The following is a 16,755-nucleotide window of genomic DNA, read 5'->3' as shown; positions in this document are numbered from 1 at the left end:
ATATCAATTCTTGTATTTAATTAGGGAATAATTATTGTTTTTGTGAAAATAATAATTGAAACAATATAAATAGTTATTATATCATATGGTATGATTTAATAAGTCGTGTACAAAGTTTTGGACACTTTGGTTAACCATGATTAAGTTAGTTATTTGGTCTTTGAGTTAAAGAACCTATCTTTATAATTTTTATCTTTTATGAGCCCATAATCTCGCAACTTTTAAGAGAGTATGGAGGTTGCTTGTAAACCTCCATGCCTTGTCCCCCATGCCTCTCTTTGTAGAGTATTTCTTCAGGATAAAATAAGAAGTAACCTTTATGCATGCATGGGGTATATAAGAAACTATTATACTTAAAAGTTGCTAGTTTTTTCCTTGGATTTTCTCTCAAAATGAAATAATTTGTAGCTTCTCTTCTACCCATAACCACTCTCTCTTTTGAAGCTAGTTTTGGTGATTAAAGCTTCTTTGAATTGTCTCCTTTAAAGCTTATTTGAGTTAAGTGCTTAAAGGCTTAAGACACTCAAGAATACAAGAAGGAACTAGCACTCCAATTGCCTTAATCTTGATGGTGTATACTTATAGAGAAGATCATACTCTTTGATCTTTATATCTTCATCAAAACCCCAAAACCAAGTGGGTTCAAAGGCTCCAAAGGTTGTCATTCTAAAACACTCTATGGTTGTTTTTAATATCATTCTAACCTCTATAACTGGATCCTAGATGGTTTGGTTTTGTTATAAACTCAAAAATAAACTTATTATTTTTAAGCTTCCTTTGCCCAGTTTTTATGAAAAACTGTCTTTTATTTTTGTATCAAAACCTATCAGTACTTTAAAGGAGGAAAACAGGAAAATCAAATAACAATATGTAATGAGGAAAATAGGAAAATATATCAGCAAAAAAGAATAAAGAAACCTCTATGTTGTCCGAAGATGTACTTGGGGCTGCTAGAGAAGGCACCAAAAACCTTTATGGATCATCCATAGAACCAAATCGAGACACTCTTCTTTTCTTGATCCCTTCTCTAGCTTCAACCCATAGTTAATGATCATAAGGAGGATTGTTGTCACTATCATCGACATATCTCACTACTACAATGTCCACATATGCATTCTATATTATCATAAACCAATTAGTATATATTAAAAGAAAAATATATATCATCAAAGAATAATTAATTAAATTATTAAGGATTAAAAAAATACCACAACTATTCCAGATTTAGGTGTAGTCTAGTCGGTGTTTGAAGTGCCTTCCTTTAGTTTTTTAGTTCGATGTGTTTTTTTTTAAAGTTCAAGTTGAGTAGTTGGGCATTTAAGCTTTGGTTCCTACAAAACTTTTAAGAAATGAGATACATGGCACCAAACAAAGCTAACGTATTTTACAAAACATATTACCAATAAATCTCTATGATGTGAAATAGGGATAGAACCGCAACAGTGTTTGGAAATTGATTCATGTTCCATTTTGTTTCTAGTTTGCTTTCTAGAATTCGTACGTGTAACGCATGGTTTCTAGTATGTATTTAAAATCATAATTTATTCATTTTTGTATAGAAACTTGACGAGTTGGAGGCCCCAAACTCGTTGAGGAGGGATGGAATTGGAACGCGGGTTAAGAAGTCTACTCGACGAGTTGGGAAGCCTTAACTCAACGAGTAGGCTGGCAGAATGAAACCCTAATTTTCAGGTGTTTGCACCCTATTTAAACATTTTAATCCCCATAAACTGGCCTCATTTCTAGCCTCCATTGTCCCAAACCCTAGCCTCGAAACCCTAATGCACTTTTGAGAGTTTTGAGCTAACTTTTGTGCATTCTTAGTGATTTAAAAGAAGAAGGTGCTTGAAGAAGGAGCAAGGACGTGTAGGAGGAGAGTAGATCCGGAAGTTGGGCTTCATTTCTGGTTTGTCTGAGGTATAAAGCTCCTACCTTTTCTATAGCATGTTTAGATCTAATTTTAGGATGCTTTCTTCATGTTTTGGTCCAAGTATGTTGGTTTTTGGTATTTGGATCTCCTTTATGGACAAACCCTTTAGATATAGGGTCTTGAGGGGACTTCATGGAATAAAGGTGCCAACTTTATGGCCATGGAAGTTCCATGCAACTGTTAGACCATCTTTTTGGTCTTTTGAGCCAAGTAGGTCATGCATGCAAGTAAAGATAGGAACTTTATGTGACCAAACTGTCCCCAGAGTCCAGATCCATGACCCCATGGCTTATCTTGAAGTTTTGATGGCTTTTGGAGTTGGATCTAATCCATTTTGAGTTAGGGTAAGAGCTCATTTCTTCTAGGATGGGTCGTAATGGGTAAAGTCAGAAACGTTACCCTCCTAGATGTGTAATCGACCCAGATCTGGAATATGGGACTTAGGTTCAAAGAATAATGGCTCAATGTATTAAGAAGGCTTAATATACTGAAGAACTTGACGAGTTCATAGAGGAACTCGGCGAGTTGAGTCGAAGTTTCCCGATTCTATTAGAGGAAGAACTCGACGAGTTCAAGGACGGACTCGACGAGTAGATTTGGAAGTCCTGATTTTGTTGTAAAAGGAACTCGACGAGTTGGATCGCGATTTCAGGGTTTTTCTGATTTATGGACTCGACGAGTTGAGTCAACTCATAATGTTGACTTTGACTTTGACCAAAGTTTACCCTTAAGGGGGTCATGAGTATGAAAGGATAATTAAGGAAATCTTTTATGTATAGGAGCTTGAGTTGGGTAGATTGTTGGAGCCGAGGATTTTTAGTTACTTTCCGATATTCGAGGTGAGTTACCTTCCAGTAGAAGTGGGTCTAAGGCACCAATGTCGGCCCACTAGTAGCTGATTATAGTAGAGATGATTTTCTTTGTGATAATTGTCTAGTATGCCACTATCTGTTATGCTTTATGTGCTAGTATGCTATGATATTATGTGATAGTGGTAGGAGGGGTGGGTTAGACCCCGTAACCGGTTGAGATAAACCGGAGGGTAGGTTGGGCACCCAAATATGTCTGACAATATGATATGATGTGTTATTATGTGGCAATGGTAGGGGTGAAATAGACCCCGTTACTGGTTGAGATAAACCGGAGGGTAGGTCAGGCACCCATATATGCCTAGCAGGGTAGGTTGGGCACCCAGATATTCCTGACAGGGGTAGGTCGGGCACCCCGGTATGCCTGACATGGGTAGGTTGAAAACCCAGGTATGCTCAACAGGATAGGTCGGGCACCCAGATATAGCTGACAGTATGTTTATTGTATGGTATATGGTAGGGATGAAAGTGGGTCCAAACCCGGACCCGATGGACCCGGACCCGGAAAACCCGGAACCGTTTAACGATATTTTTAAGAACCGGAAACCGGACCGGTATATAGGAACCGGGTCCGGTTCGGTTCCGGTTTTGGTTCCGGGTAAAGTGGGTCTAGAACCGAAAAACCCGGAAATAGGAAAGTGGGTAAAATAGAACCGGGTCAAATGGGTTTAGAACCGGAAAACCCGGATTTTTTTTTATTACCCATAATCTTTCAACCGTTATAAAAAAATGAACAAACAAAAAATTACATTTAAATTATTAGGTTATTGACGACATTGATTTATTTAAAAATAAATAAATAAATAGATATAACAATATTGGTTTAAAAAAAATTGACATTTAGATCATATCACAGTTACCTTAGTTAACTTACCTACGTGCCTTAGTAAACAATCTCAAGATAGTATAATATTATTGACGACAAATCGTATAATATGATTATGTATAATTTAATTGTACCATATAGCCAAATCGTATAATATGATTATGTATAATTTAATTTTCATAGTACCTAATGTCAGTGGTTTATTGATGTAGCCTTACTGCCTTATTTGATAAGTTGAGTAGCTGACCCATTTTTTTTATGACACATATGATATTAAAAGATTGTCTTGAAAATGTCTTCTTAAATCTTCAACTAATAATATCTTGGCCGCAATGTTTGAGAAGTAATTAATAAGCTGTTGCACAATTTTAATTTAAGCATCCGTGCGAGTGTTTTTTTTTTGACCGGTGGATCATCGGCCAGAAGCATTTAAGATTCAAGCCTAAAGCAACTTCAATTTAAGGTGCTTAAATTCTAAATCATCACCAATAGGCCATGTTGGTTGTACATGAAAGCTATGTATTATTTGGAAAGAATAAATGATTTCCACGCTAGATAATAGCATAATAATATACATGCAACAACATAAAACAAATAAATAGACATCTATTTAGTGGGAAGAAATTGAGAAATATACTAGATGGGCAATTTTTTCTGTCAAATCAGAAAGATTGAAATCGTGAAACTAAAGGATAGATATAACTTTGAAACTGAAGTGTAGATTGTTATAACATAAACAAACATTGACTAAAGTTCAAAAACATTAATCAACCAAAACAAACACTTACAAACCAATAATCATTTATCGACAAAAAAAAACAAAAAAAAAAACAAAAATAGTATAACTACTCGTTAATATCTATCGGCCTTTTTCCATTTCCATTTTGGGTGCGTATGGCGTCTTCCAACTCTAATACATATCATAAAAAAAATTAATATGAAAGTTAGCATATAACCAATGTTTTGTTATTAGATAATAAAATGAATTTGTTTGCTACCTTTAGCTATGTCATCATCTTTAAGAATATCATCGATGTTGTCAACAATTGGCTTCTTTGATTTCCTCACCCAATCTTGGGTGCAAACCAAAGCCTCTATTATAGGTGCGGACAAGTTTGCTCGGTAACTATCAATTATGCGACCGCTTGTACTAAAAGCGGACTCGGAAGCCACGGTAGATATTTGAATGCCCAAAAGATCTAATAACATAAACATATAATGTTAAATTATACTACATTATAATAAAAAAATATAAGTAATTAAAATTATACCTTTTGCCATCCGCGAGAGAATTGGGTAACGAGATGCGTTATTTTTCCACCAAACCAATATATCAAAGTCCTTAACGCCTTGGGTTTGTCCTTCGTTCAAGTATCGTGTTAATTCCGTTTCCTTTGAAGCCGATGAATTCACCAATTGAGCAAAATAGTCACCCACAAAGTCGTCATCATCATCAATATGCACAGCATCTTGACTACCGCCGGTTTCAAATGGTACATTAGAGTTGGTATTGTAACAATTAAAAAAGTTCTCAAATCCCGATTCAATATCCTTGATTAAAGACTTAGTCTTCGCAGTAATATCTAATTCGGAAAGGGGTTTATTTTCCGGCATCTTGTACTTGATCAATGTTTCAAAAGCATTTCTAAGAAATTCTGTCTTCATTCGCGGATCCAAGATAGTCGCAAAGTACATGTAGTCATTCAAATTTTCAAAATCTCCCCAATACTTCTCATATTTGTCTATCATATCCTTCCCAATTGAATAAAATCGTTTGTTTTTTTGACCAAACCCGTATATGTTTGTAAATGCCACATACTTCTCCAAAAAACCGATTTACCAATGGTTTTGAAGTCGTCGACACCAATTCTGTTTTCACCTTGAACTTCTCAAGAAAGGAGACCATTGTTCGACAAGTTACAAAATCTTCACTCACGGGGGTTACCACATCTCGTGCAAAGGAACGATCTACCAAAAAAATGTTACAAAAGAAAAATTAATATATCATTTTGGAGGGCTGTAACTTACTCAAAACACATGCAAATTAGGTGTTTCCAAAGTCTATAATTATTGCCAAACAATGAACTATAATTTAAAAAAAAAAATCAGCCCAAACGGACTCATAACGAAGTAGATATGACAGCTTAAAGTTAACGAAAAATTCTAAAATAATGCTGTTAACATATTCAAAACAGCTTTGATATATCATTTTTGGAGGGCTGTAACTTACTCAAAACACATGCAAATTAGGTGTTTCCAAAGTCTATAACTATTGCCAAACAATGAACTATAATTTTAAAAAAAAATCAGCCGAAACGGACTCATAACGAAGTAGATATGACAGCTTAAAGTTAACGAAAAATTATAAAATAATGCTGTTAACATATTCAAAACAGCTTTGATATATCATTTTTGGAGGACTGTAACTTACTCAAAACACATGCAAATTAGGTGTTTCCAAAGTCTATAACTATTGCCAAACAATGAACTATAATTTAAAAAAAAAATCAGCCCAAACGGACTCATAACGAAGTAGATATGACAATTTAAATAGAGCTAAAAATTCAGCAAGAATGCAGAAAAAAAAAATTATCTTCCATTTCATACTCATAGAAAGCTTTTTCTAAATCCACCGCGATCTTCAATAAGTCGTAAGTTGAGTTCCAACGAGTGGGACAATCGTTGCACAAAAATTTGGTTGATTCCACCCCGACGGCTTTCATGCACTTTTTAAATAGAGCAATCCGTTGTGTGGACTTTCTAATATATCTTACGGCGTCTTGCAAACATTTAACACTCTCGTCATTTTTATTCATCCCGTCTCTCACAATTAGATTGATAATGTGTGCCATACACCTAATGTGAAAGTGTTTTCCTTCATTGTACAAGTTTGGTAATTTGTTTTTTAGAAACTCTATTGCTTTGTCATTAGAACATGCATTATCAACCGTACAAGTCATGACATTTTTAATACCCCACCCTTGAATACATTTCAACACTTCTTTTCCGATATCTTCCCCCCGTTGACTATCTAATTCTTTAAAGTTGATTATCCTTTTGTGCATCTCCCAATTATCATCAATAAAGTGTGCGGTAATGACAATATAATGCACCCTTTTACTCGGACTTGTCCAACAATCGGTGGTCAAATGAATCGTGTTAAGTGGATTACATAAGAATGTTACCAACTTATTTATTTCTTCTTGATAATAAAGTGACACTTTTTTTGAAATTATTGTTCGACAAGGTACAATCACCTTCCCGTTTAGTGCGTTTGTGTATTCAATAAAGGCCTCATTTTCTACAAATTTAAAAGGTAGACCACCCACTACAAATAAATTCAACATAGCCTTTTTAATTCGTTTGTCGTCATGTTTCCAAGTGCTAACACTACCCTCCCCGGTTGGTTCTTTTTTAAATTGTAATGTTTGTTGGTTTTTCAAATTCTCGGGGTTTTTTTTACAATTATTTGCATGCTTATTTAAGCTAGACGTACCGTTATTATTCCCGTCGGCTTTGAGAGCCCTCTCGCACCATTTGCACTTTCCATGCCGAACTCCATCAATAAAAATCTTCTCAAATGATTTCCAACAATTGGACCTTGTTTTGCCTACTCTTTTTCTCTTTTGTGTTGGTTCCTCATTGATTTCTTGTTGAGTGTTGTCAACAAACACCTCGTCATCATCAAACTACAATAAATAACAATAAAAACACAATTAAAATACAATAACACAACTTAATAACAATAACACAAAAAGTAAGAGTGATCCATCCATGGTGATTCGTGATGCATTCTGTCTTTGACTAAATTCCTTCATTCTTTTTTTGTAATTCACTATTTTATTATTTTATCATTATTATAATTACTTAGCCTTAAAAAAAAAGGTTATATCGAATAAGAATTGAAGGGGGTTCAATCTCGACCAATTCAAAGTCTATTATGCAGTCTCTGACTTTGATTTACGCACCAAAAACCATATAAAGTCACTATCATTATCTTAGAAAAGTAATTTACTGCTTTGTAATAAGTTTTTAAACTTAACAAGCAATGGTTAACAACTTAGCATTTAGCAAGAAACTTATTAAAAGGTAATGTAACAAAAGATGACAAAAAGGTAAACATGTTTAAATATTTGACCATATGATATGTCATAAAAAGAAAACAAATCACAATCAGTGCTCAAAAGTTCCCAAGCATGCAACTTCTATGTATGGTCATATCGAGATGTATTTATAATCAACAAAAAAAATATGAATATCGATCATTTGTCTTTATGTTATTCTTGTTTGCATAAAGAGCAGAAGTCATGATCTTCTTATTGAGCGACAGTTAAAAATTTACAGTTTCTCATTTCATATAGTATATTGCTATTTGACACGTGTTGCCGAAATAAAATTTTATAAAAGAGCAGTTTCTTCATCGCTCCTTAACATCTCCAAAAAGATAAAAGATCTTTTATATGTTGAAAAGTAAGATTAAGAATTTCAACCCTAACCCCGACATTGATGGTTAAAACGAAACATTAGATTGGTAACCCATATGCATAATCTACACACACGCACATAGAAAAGAAAAAAAGAAAAAAAAAATCAGGTCACCGATGATGGATGAAACTGCAATAAATATAATCAATAGTAAAAGTCAATTGGCAGATGCAATAAATATAATCCAGTATGCATTGTAATTTGACAACTTACTTGTGTAGCTTCATTGTTATCTACCCAATTGTCCACCATTGGCCTTTAATTGATTGTAGGAGATTGATTTGAAGTTCAATTGGGAATGATTGTAGGAAATTGATTTGATGATTGTCGACTTGAATGATGAACTGATGAATAGTATCGGCTTTTTTGACTGAGGCTTGGGCGATAAACAATCGATTGAAGAACTGAAGAACTGGATGAAAATCGAATGAAGAACTGGATAAAAATCGATTTAAGAACTTGATGAAAGTCGATGACTTTAGCTAACGATCTTCTGTGAGCGATAAATCGTGAACTCGATGACTTTTTTTTTGATTTGCTTCTGACGTTTACGAACTTGGAGGGCACGGGGGAAAAAACTTATCACATTCCGGTTCCAAATCTATACCGGGTCTACATTTTAATTGGTTCTTTGGCCCACTAAACCCGGACCCGGTCCATTTAACCCGGTTCCGGTTTTTTTAACAAATCCGGTTAAAAAACCCGGAATAACCGGACCCGTTAGACCCATACCCGAAATACCCGGAACCCGGATAAGAGTAATTTTGAAACCCAATACCCGGACCGTTTAAGCATTTTCCGGTTATACCGGTTCCGGTTCCGGTCCGGTTCCAGTTCCGGTCCGGTTTTTCGGTTCCAAAACTCATCCCTAGTATATGGTATGATGGGGGAACTCACTAAGCTTTGTGCTTTTGGTTTTTAGTTTTGGTTTCAGGTACTACCTCTTCGAAGGGAAAGGAGTCGGCATGATCGCACCACATCATACCATGCTTGTTGTACATGAGATCTTCGAGATTTATACACTGATGTTGTTTTATCATGACTTGTTTGAATTATTGATACACTAGTTTTGATATGAGTTGATACTATGGATGTTTTCAGACAATTGGTTTTATGATTATTAAATCAAAAATGAAATTTTTGGTCTTAAATTTTGGGATGTTACAAGTTGGTATCAGATCCTTGGTTTGAGGGATTCGGGCACACTCTTGGGTGTGTCTAAACTCAAATCGAGGGTTTGAAAGGTTTTTACAAGAAAAATAAATTTTCTAAAATTTAAAATTAAGGATTTTTTTAGAAAGAACAATGAGTGCGATGCATGCAATCGGCCGAGATCAAGTAACTTTCCCCAAGATACCATACATGTTTACGATGATATATGATATGATTATGAGAACTGCATGCTAGAATAGGGATAAGGATCTAGGAAGGATGCCTTATATGCCTACTGTATGTGTATGAGAATTGCATGCGAGATTAGGGCTAAGGATCTAGGAAGGATGCCTTGTATGCCTATTATATGTGCTTATTGAACTGCATGCTTGTAACGCCCCGTTCCTAAGAGTACCTAATTGTGAGTCCCCGGGATTTAAGAAAAATGATATTTTGGTCATCTTGTGCGAAAACTGGAAAATGAGGTGCAAGTATGAAATTGGGAACTCGCCGAGTACGCCCAGCGTACGCTGGAATTACGCCCAGCGTAAGGCGTGCATGGACGCGGGTGCAAGGCTGAGTACGCCCAGCGTACTCTCAGAGTTCTAAAACCCTAAATTTAGGGTCAGCCACTATATAAGGAACATGTTGATGCATACCCTAGCCTCCTTAAGCTCACCCTTAACCTCAGAAACCCTAGAAACCCGTATTCCCTCCATTGTTGGGTGTGTTTGGCCTTGGAAAGCTCATTTTGGCTAAAGAAAAGCTAGAAGAAGAAAGGAGAAGTTGTCAAAGAAGGAAAGGAACGTTTGGAGCTTGTAGATCTGAAGAGATATCATCCTTTGGAGCTTATTTGAGGTATAAAGCTTCTTGCTTGCCATTTATTTTGCAAGGATCTAAGTATTGTGAAGTTTTAGCATCTTTCTTGTCCCAAAGTTCTCATCTTGATGCATGCTCTGTGTTAGCCGAGATTATCTGTCCTTTCAGACCTTTGGAGAGGTCTTGAGTAAAAAAAATGAGGTCCCAAGGGCTGTAGTTGTTCCATGTGTGAGATGTATAGGTCTTAATGGATTAAGACCTTAGATTAAGAGCTTTTGGACGTCCCAAGTGATAAAATTTGAGACTTTATGAATCTTAGGCATGTTTGGCCTAGGGATCTGAAGTTTGGGCTTAAGAGCTTAAGCCATTAAGAAGTTATAAGGACTTATTGAGTAGCGAAGTTACGCCCCGCGTAACATGTGAGTACGCCCTGTGTAGCGAGTCAGTGCCCGATCCCCTGTTGCGAATCAGCGTGTACGCCCAACGTACCAAGGAGGGTACGCCCAACGTACTCCCTCTATTAGGTTTTCATTTTGGGCCTTAGAGTTTGGGCTGTTATTTGAGTTGCTGGATTTTGGGCTGTGACTGGACATTATGGATAGAGTCTTTTGGGCCCATTGGTTGTTATGGATCATGAGTTTAGGCCCATTTGGTAAGGTGGGCCTAATTTAGTAAATTGGGCCACTAATGGGTTTTGTTTTGGACTTCTGGACTTTGGGCCATTGGTGGGCTTGGGAGCTTACCTAGTGTTGGGTCGGATTGAGTTAGGGGTAAAATGGTTAATTTACCCTTAGAAGAGTATTGTGCTTGGCCTAATGTTTATTTGTGCTATGTTGGCTAGTTCGGGATTTTCGGTGAGTCGGTGATTCGAGAATCTGCTTCCTCAGTTCAGAGTTTCGGCAGTGCGAGGTGAGTTATCCTCACTATATCGACAGGGTCTAAGGCACCAAGGCCGGCCCTTTATCGGATTGAGATCCGGGTATTTGTTGTTATTTTATTGCTTTGATATGTTTGCATCCTGGTAGCTAGGATGGTATATGTTAGAGACCTGGTTAAGGTCGGTTCCCTGATATGTAGGGTGATGCTATGCTAGTGACCGGTTAGGTCGGTATCCTGGTTAGGATGATGATATGTTATGTGATCTGTTTGATCGGCTTGTTGACTATGAATGCTTATATGATTGTATGTTTATGTGCACATGGTTGTTTGGACTGGAGTTGGGTTGAGGCGGGTCCTGCTTTGTGCTGTAGGCCAAAATACCCAGGGCGGACCGGTTGTCCCGAAGGCCCATCGAGCGGTCCGGATAGTGCTAGGCTAGGGATCTTCAGGATTTCATGATAATGTTGCCTGATTTTTGATGCCTGTTAGCCTAGGGTTTCCTTGTAGGAGATTTCCAGTGTTCCTCTAGTAGTGAGGGTTGAGCGTTTGTTATGCATGTTTTCACTAGGGTGTTGTGGTAGTACTTCATACAAATATGGGTAGGTGTGGAAGGTAGTATGGGCCCGTACTACTGAAAGCACAGGACCCATACGCGTATCAGGGAAACCATGACCTCTAGGGTTGGATTGAGAGTTGGTTCCCGGAATAGTGGGAAGAATCTGAGATTTTGAGGTGTTTTTCAGTATGGAGATTCTGAGGCATGCTGGGAGTAGATCCGGGTCAGGATCGGGAGCAGGAGAGGGAGTTCTGGGCGGGTCAGTACCGCCCGAGGTTATTGGTCAGATGAGCACATGCGAGTTGGATGCGAGGATTCGTGAGATCCTGCGTGATGAGATTGTTGCGTTGTTCCGGGCTGAGTTGCCAGAACTGTTTGGGTCGATCAAGACCACCATGGTTGAGTACTTTGAGAAGCGCTATGCATATCTCACAGAGACGGATGCCGCGGCAGCTACAGCGGGTGTAGCAGCAGCAGGGGGAGGAGCTGGTCGGGGTTTTCAGTATCGGGACTTCGATAATACGAAGCCTCCTACCCTTAATGGAGTTCAGGACCCGATTGTTGCTATGAGATGGTTATCGGACGTGGAGGGGTGTTTCTTCACATGTTCATGCCCTGCTGATCAGAGGGTGAGGTGTGCTCTGAACCTGTTGAGGCTCGGGGTGAAGGATTGGTGGAGATTAACCACGGGGTCATATTCAGATGCGTAGAGGGCTGCGGTTTCATGGGATCAGTTCAGAGAGATGTTCAGCACTCGTTATGTTCCGCGAGTTGAGAGAGAGATTGGCTCATGAGTTCCTTGAGCTGAAGCAGGGTTCGGAGTCGGTGACTGAGATCACCAGGATGTTCACAGAGAGGGCGATGTTCTGCCCTGAGTTCGCTTCGGAGCAGGCTCAGATGTCTCGATATCTGAGCATGCTTAAGAGGGATATCAAACAGTCTGTGTCTATGCAGAGGTGCGAGACTTTGTTGGAGTTGCAGGAGGCCACCAGGCGGCGTGAGCTGGAGATTGAGTTGCAGTTGCGTGAGCTGAGGCAGGCTCCGGTGCAGTCGCAGCCGGCGCCGAAACGGTCCAAGACCGTTGATTCTAGGGTGGGAGATCAGAGCAGCCACGCTTGTGGGAAGTGTGGAAAGGGTCACACCGGAGTTTGTAAGTCCGGTGGTGCATACAGCAAGTGCGGAAAGGAGGGGAAATATGCGAGGGATTGTCGGCAGTTAGCGCCGGTTCGGGATTTGAGGATTTGTTATCATTGTCATCAGGTTGGACATTTGAGGGTCAACTGTCCACAGCTTGCTGCAGGACCGGTGCAGGCTCCAGCACCGGCCACTTTGAGGATCACGGGTGGAGGTCAGGGTGGAGCGGAGCCCCCAAGGGCTTAGGATCGTGCTTTTCAGCTTGCAGTAGAGGAGGTCAGAGCAGTGCCGGATACAGCCGCGGGTATGTTTCTTTCTTGATGTCTTGTTTATCCTGTGATTATTGTGGAGTAGTGTTTGTTGTTCTTTGAGGATTATGGTTTTCGGTGTGGTTTTCGGTGTGGTATTTGTTGTTCTTTGAGGATTATGGTTTGGTTATGGATCAGTGTTGGGAATTTCGTTGGTTATCTTTCATGAGGGCTATTAGTGGAAATCTGGCGTTGGTCTGAATGTCGGGTAGCATCTGCATTCTGAGGAGTGGTTAGTTGCAGATTGAAGTTCTTTTGAGCTCGGGTCGATCAGTGTTGATATGTCTTTTGTGAAGGTTGTTTGCGCTTGCGGGACGCGGTTCGCGTGTAAGTGATTGTGTTGTGTAAGGTTGTTGAGGTAGATCGATGTTGGCGACCGGTGATTGTTAGTTAGTGCTACAAGTGGGGGAGAATTGGGAAATTCTCCGGAAGATCGATGAGCATGTGAGGTTGTTTAGCTATTTGGGATTCAGCAGTGTTCTGTCAGCGTAGAGCGTAGGCTGGTGAGAGTAAGTGACAGGCATGCAGGGCGGGATACAGACCTAGGGCATTTGATTGTGGAGGGCCTGGGATCAGGCCGGGATTGAGTATGTATGATGGATATAGAGGTCGGAACCCCTAGAGGGCTAGAACAGTATACATGAGAGGGTTTCCTAGAGAGATAACGCGGAATGATGAATGCTAGTTGAGCGGTCCGGATAGACTGAAGGCCGATAGGCGTACCAGTCAGGCCGAAGGCTTGGAGAACGGTCCAGCCAGGCTGAAGGCCCTGGAGGGCGGTCCAGATTGGCTGAAGGTTCTGAGAGTGGTCCAGATTGGCTGAAGGCCTGGTAAGGCGGTCCAGTCATGCTGAAGACTCTGCATGTATTGTTAGATCGGTTTGAGGAAATGGATTGAGTATGTCGCGATATGTTAGCATTGGAAGGTCTGGCCCCGGGTATTGATCTCGATTAGTGGAGATGGTGCATGGACTCGAGAGTCCTTGCAATCAGATTCAGAGCATGTGTGTTGCAGGGATAGCGGTTATGCTATAAAGGAGTGGTGTAGCATCGGGCGAGTACCGTGGCACTTGTCGCAGTGACAAGGCGGCCAAGTGGATTCCCTTGGTAGGGAAAGAGAGAGGAATATAGTTCCGAGAGGGAGTGTAAGTTCACGGAAGTGAAAGCAGCAGCGCAAAGTTATGTTTGGAGTGGTCCAATTATGGTCATTGAGCAGCATGATTGCGGCAGTGGTATGGGATCACATCCGGGATGGATGCCTGGTGAGGTCGCGGAAGGGATTCCGCGGGAGTAGAGCCGAGAGGCTCGGAAGGGGTGCATGGATGGGGTCTTAGATTCCCAGTTGATTCTGATCAAGGGATTGTGTATGTAGTGGCAATTCATCCTGGGGGATGTTTGGTGGTGTCGTCAGTGTGACGGGTTTTCCTAACCCGAGGGTGTTAGAGCTAGTGCAGCATGTGCATGCGATTGCTAGAGGATAACTCATGGGAGTTGCTCTGAGGCTGAAGAATGTGTCGTTCTGTCAGCATGGGATGGTTAGAGTTGGACCCGGATCGGGAACATAGTGGTTTAGGGTTATATCTAGCTCGTAAGAGCCAAGTGAGTTTCGGGTTTCGATGCTTGCGCTTTGAGGAACCAAGTTGGGTTAATGCCAGGTAGTGCGTGGCGGGAGAAGTTCTAGAGTAGAGGTGCCGAAGGCTTCGAGGGCGAAGCCTAATTTAAGTGGGGGAGAATTGTAATGCCCCGTTCCTTAGAGTACCTAATTGTGAGTCCTCGAGATTTAAGAGAAATGATATTTTGGTCATCTTGTGGGAAAAGTGGAAAATGAGGGGCAAGTATGAAATTGGGAACTCGCCGAGTACGCCCAGCGTAAGCTGGAATTACGCCCAGCGTGAGGCGTGCAAGGACGCGGGTGCAAGGCCGAGTACGCCCAGCGTACTCTCAGAGTTCTAAAACCCTAAATTTAGGGTCAGCCACTATATAAGGAACATGTTGGTGCATACCGTAGCCTCCTTAAGCTCACCCTTAACCTCAGAAACCCGTATTCCCTCCATTGTTGGGTGTGTTTGGCCTTGGAAAGCTCATTTTGGCTAAAGAAAAGCTAGAAGAAGAAAGGAGAAGTTGTCAAAGAAGGAAAGAAACGTTTGGAGCTTGTAGATCTGAAGTGATATCATCCTTTGGAGCTTATTTGAGGTATAAAGCTTCTTGCTTGCCATTTATTTTGCAAGGATCTAAGTATTGTGAAGTTTTAGCATCTTTCTTGTCCCAAAGTTCTCATCTTGATGCATGCTTTGTGTTAGCCGAGATTATCTGTCCTTTCAGACCTTTGGAGAGGTCTTGAGTAAGAAAAATGAGGTCCCAATGGCTGTAGTTGTTCCATGTGTGAGATGTATAGGTCTTAATGGATTAAGACCTTAGATTAAGAGCTTTTGGACGTCCCAAGTGATAAAATTTGAGACTTTATGAATCTTAGGCATGTTTGGCCTAGGGATCTGAAGTTTGGGCTTAAGAGCTTAAGCCATTAAGAAGTTATAAGGACTTATTGAGTAGCGAAGTTACGCCCCGCGTAACATGTGAGTACGCCCCGCGTAGCGAGTCAGTGCCCGATCCCCTGTTGCGAATCAGCGTGTACGCCCAGCGTACTCCCTCTGTTTGGTTTTCATTTTGGGCCTTAAGGTTTGGGCTGTTATTTGAGTTGCTGGATTTTGGGCCGTAACTGGACATTATGGATAGAGTCTTTTGGGCCCATTGGTTGTTATGGATAATGAGTTTAGGCCCATTTGGTAAGGTGGGCCCAATTTAGTAAATTGGGCCACTAATGGGTTTTGTTTTGGACTTCTGGACTTTGGGCCATTGGTGGGCTTGGGAGCTTACCTAGTGTTGGGTCGGATTGAGTTAGGGGTAAAATGGTTAATTTACCCTTAGAAGAGTATTGTGCTTGGCCTAATGTTTATTTGTGCTATGTTGGCTAGTTCGGGATTTTCGGTGAGTCGGTGATTCGAGAATCTGCTTCCTCAGTTCAGAGTTTCGGCAGTGCGAGGTGAGTTATCCTCACTATATCGATAGGGTCTAAGGCACCAAGGCCGGCCCTTTATCGGATTGAGATCCGGGTATTTGTTGTTATTTTATTGCTTTGATATGTTTGCATCCTGGTAGCTAGGATGGTATATGTTAGAGACCTGGTTAAGGTCGGTTCCCTGATATGTAGGGTGATGCTATGCTAGTGACCGGTTAGGTCGGTATCCTGGTTAGGATGATGATATGTTATGTGATCTGTTTGATCGGCTTGTTGACTATGAATGCTTATATGATTGTATGTTTATGTGCACATGGTTGTTTGGACTGGAGTTGGGTTGAGGCGGGTCCTGCTTTGTGCTGTAGGCCAAGATACCCAGGGCGGACCGGTTGTCCCGAAGGCCCATCGAGCGGTCCGGATAGGCTGTAGGCCCCAAGAGGGCGGACCAGACGTGCCGAGGCTCGGAGAGTGGACCAGGCCGACTGAAGGCCCAGTGCGGGCGGACCAGTCATACTGTAGACTCAGAGAGTGGACCAGGTGGATTGAAGGCCCGGTGCGGGCGGAGTAATCACACTGCAGAATCGATGTATATGGCTAGATTCGGAGGGTGGACCAGGTGGACTGTTGGCCAGTGCAGCGGACCAGTCTTACAGTAGACCCGAAGTGCATGGCTGTTCTGTGTTCTGTTATGTTATGTATGCTATGTGTGATATGGTCCGGAAGGCACTATGTTATGGGCCAGAAGGCATTATGATTTGGACCGGAAGGTCATTGCCTGGAAG

Source organism: Lactuca sativa, chromosome 9 (genome assembly GCF_002870075.4).
Source record: "Lactuca sativa cultivar Salinas chromosome 9, Lsat_Salinas_v11, whole genome shotgun sequence".
Classification (NCBI taxonomy): domain Eukaryota; kingdom Viridiplantae; phylum Streptophyta; class Magnoliopsida; order Asterales; family Asteraceae; genus Lactuca; species Lactuca sativa.
The sequence above is the reverse complement of the archived record's forward strand: the minus strand, read 5'-3'. Positions refer to the sequence as shown.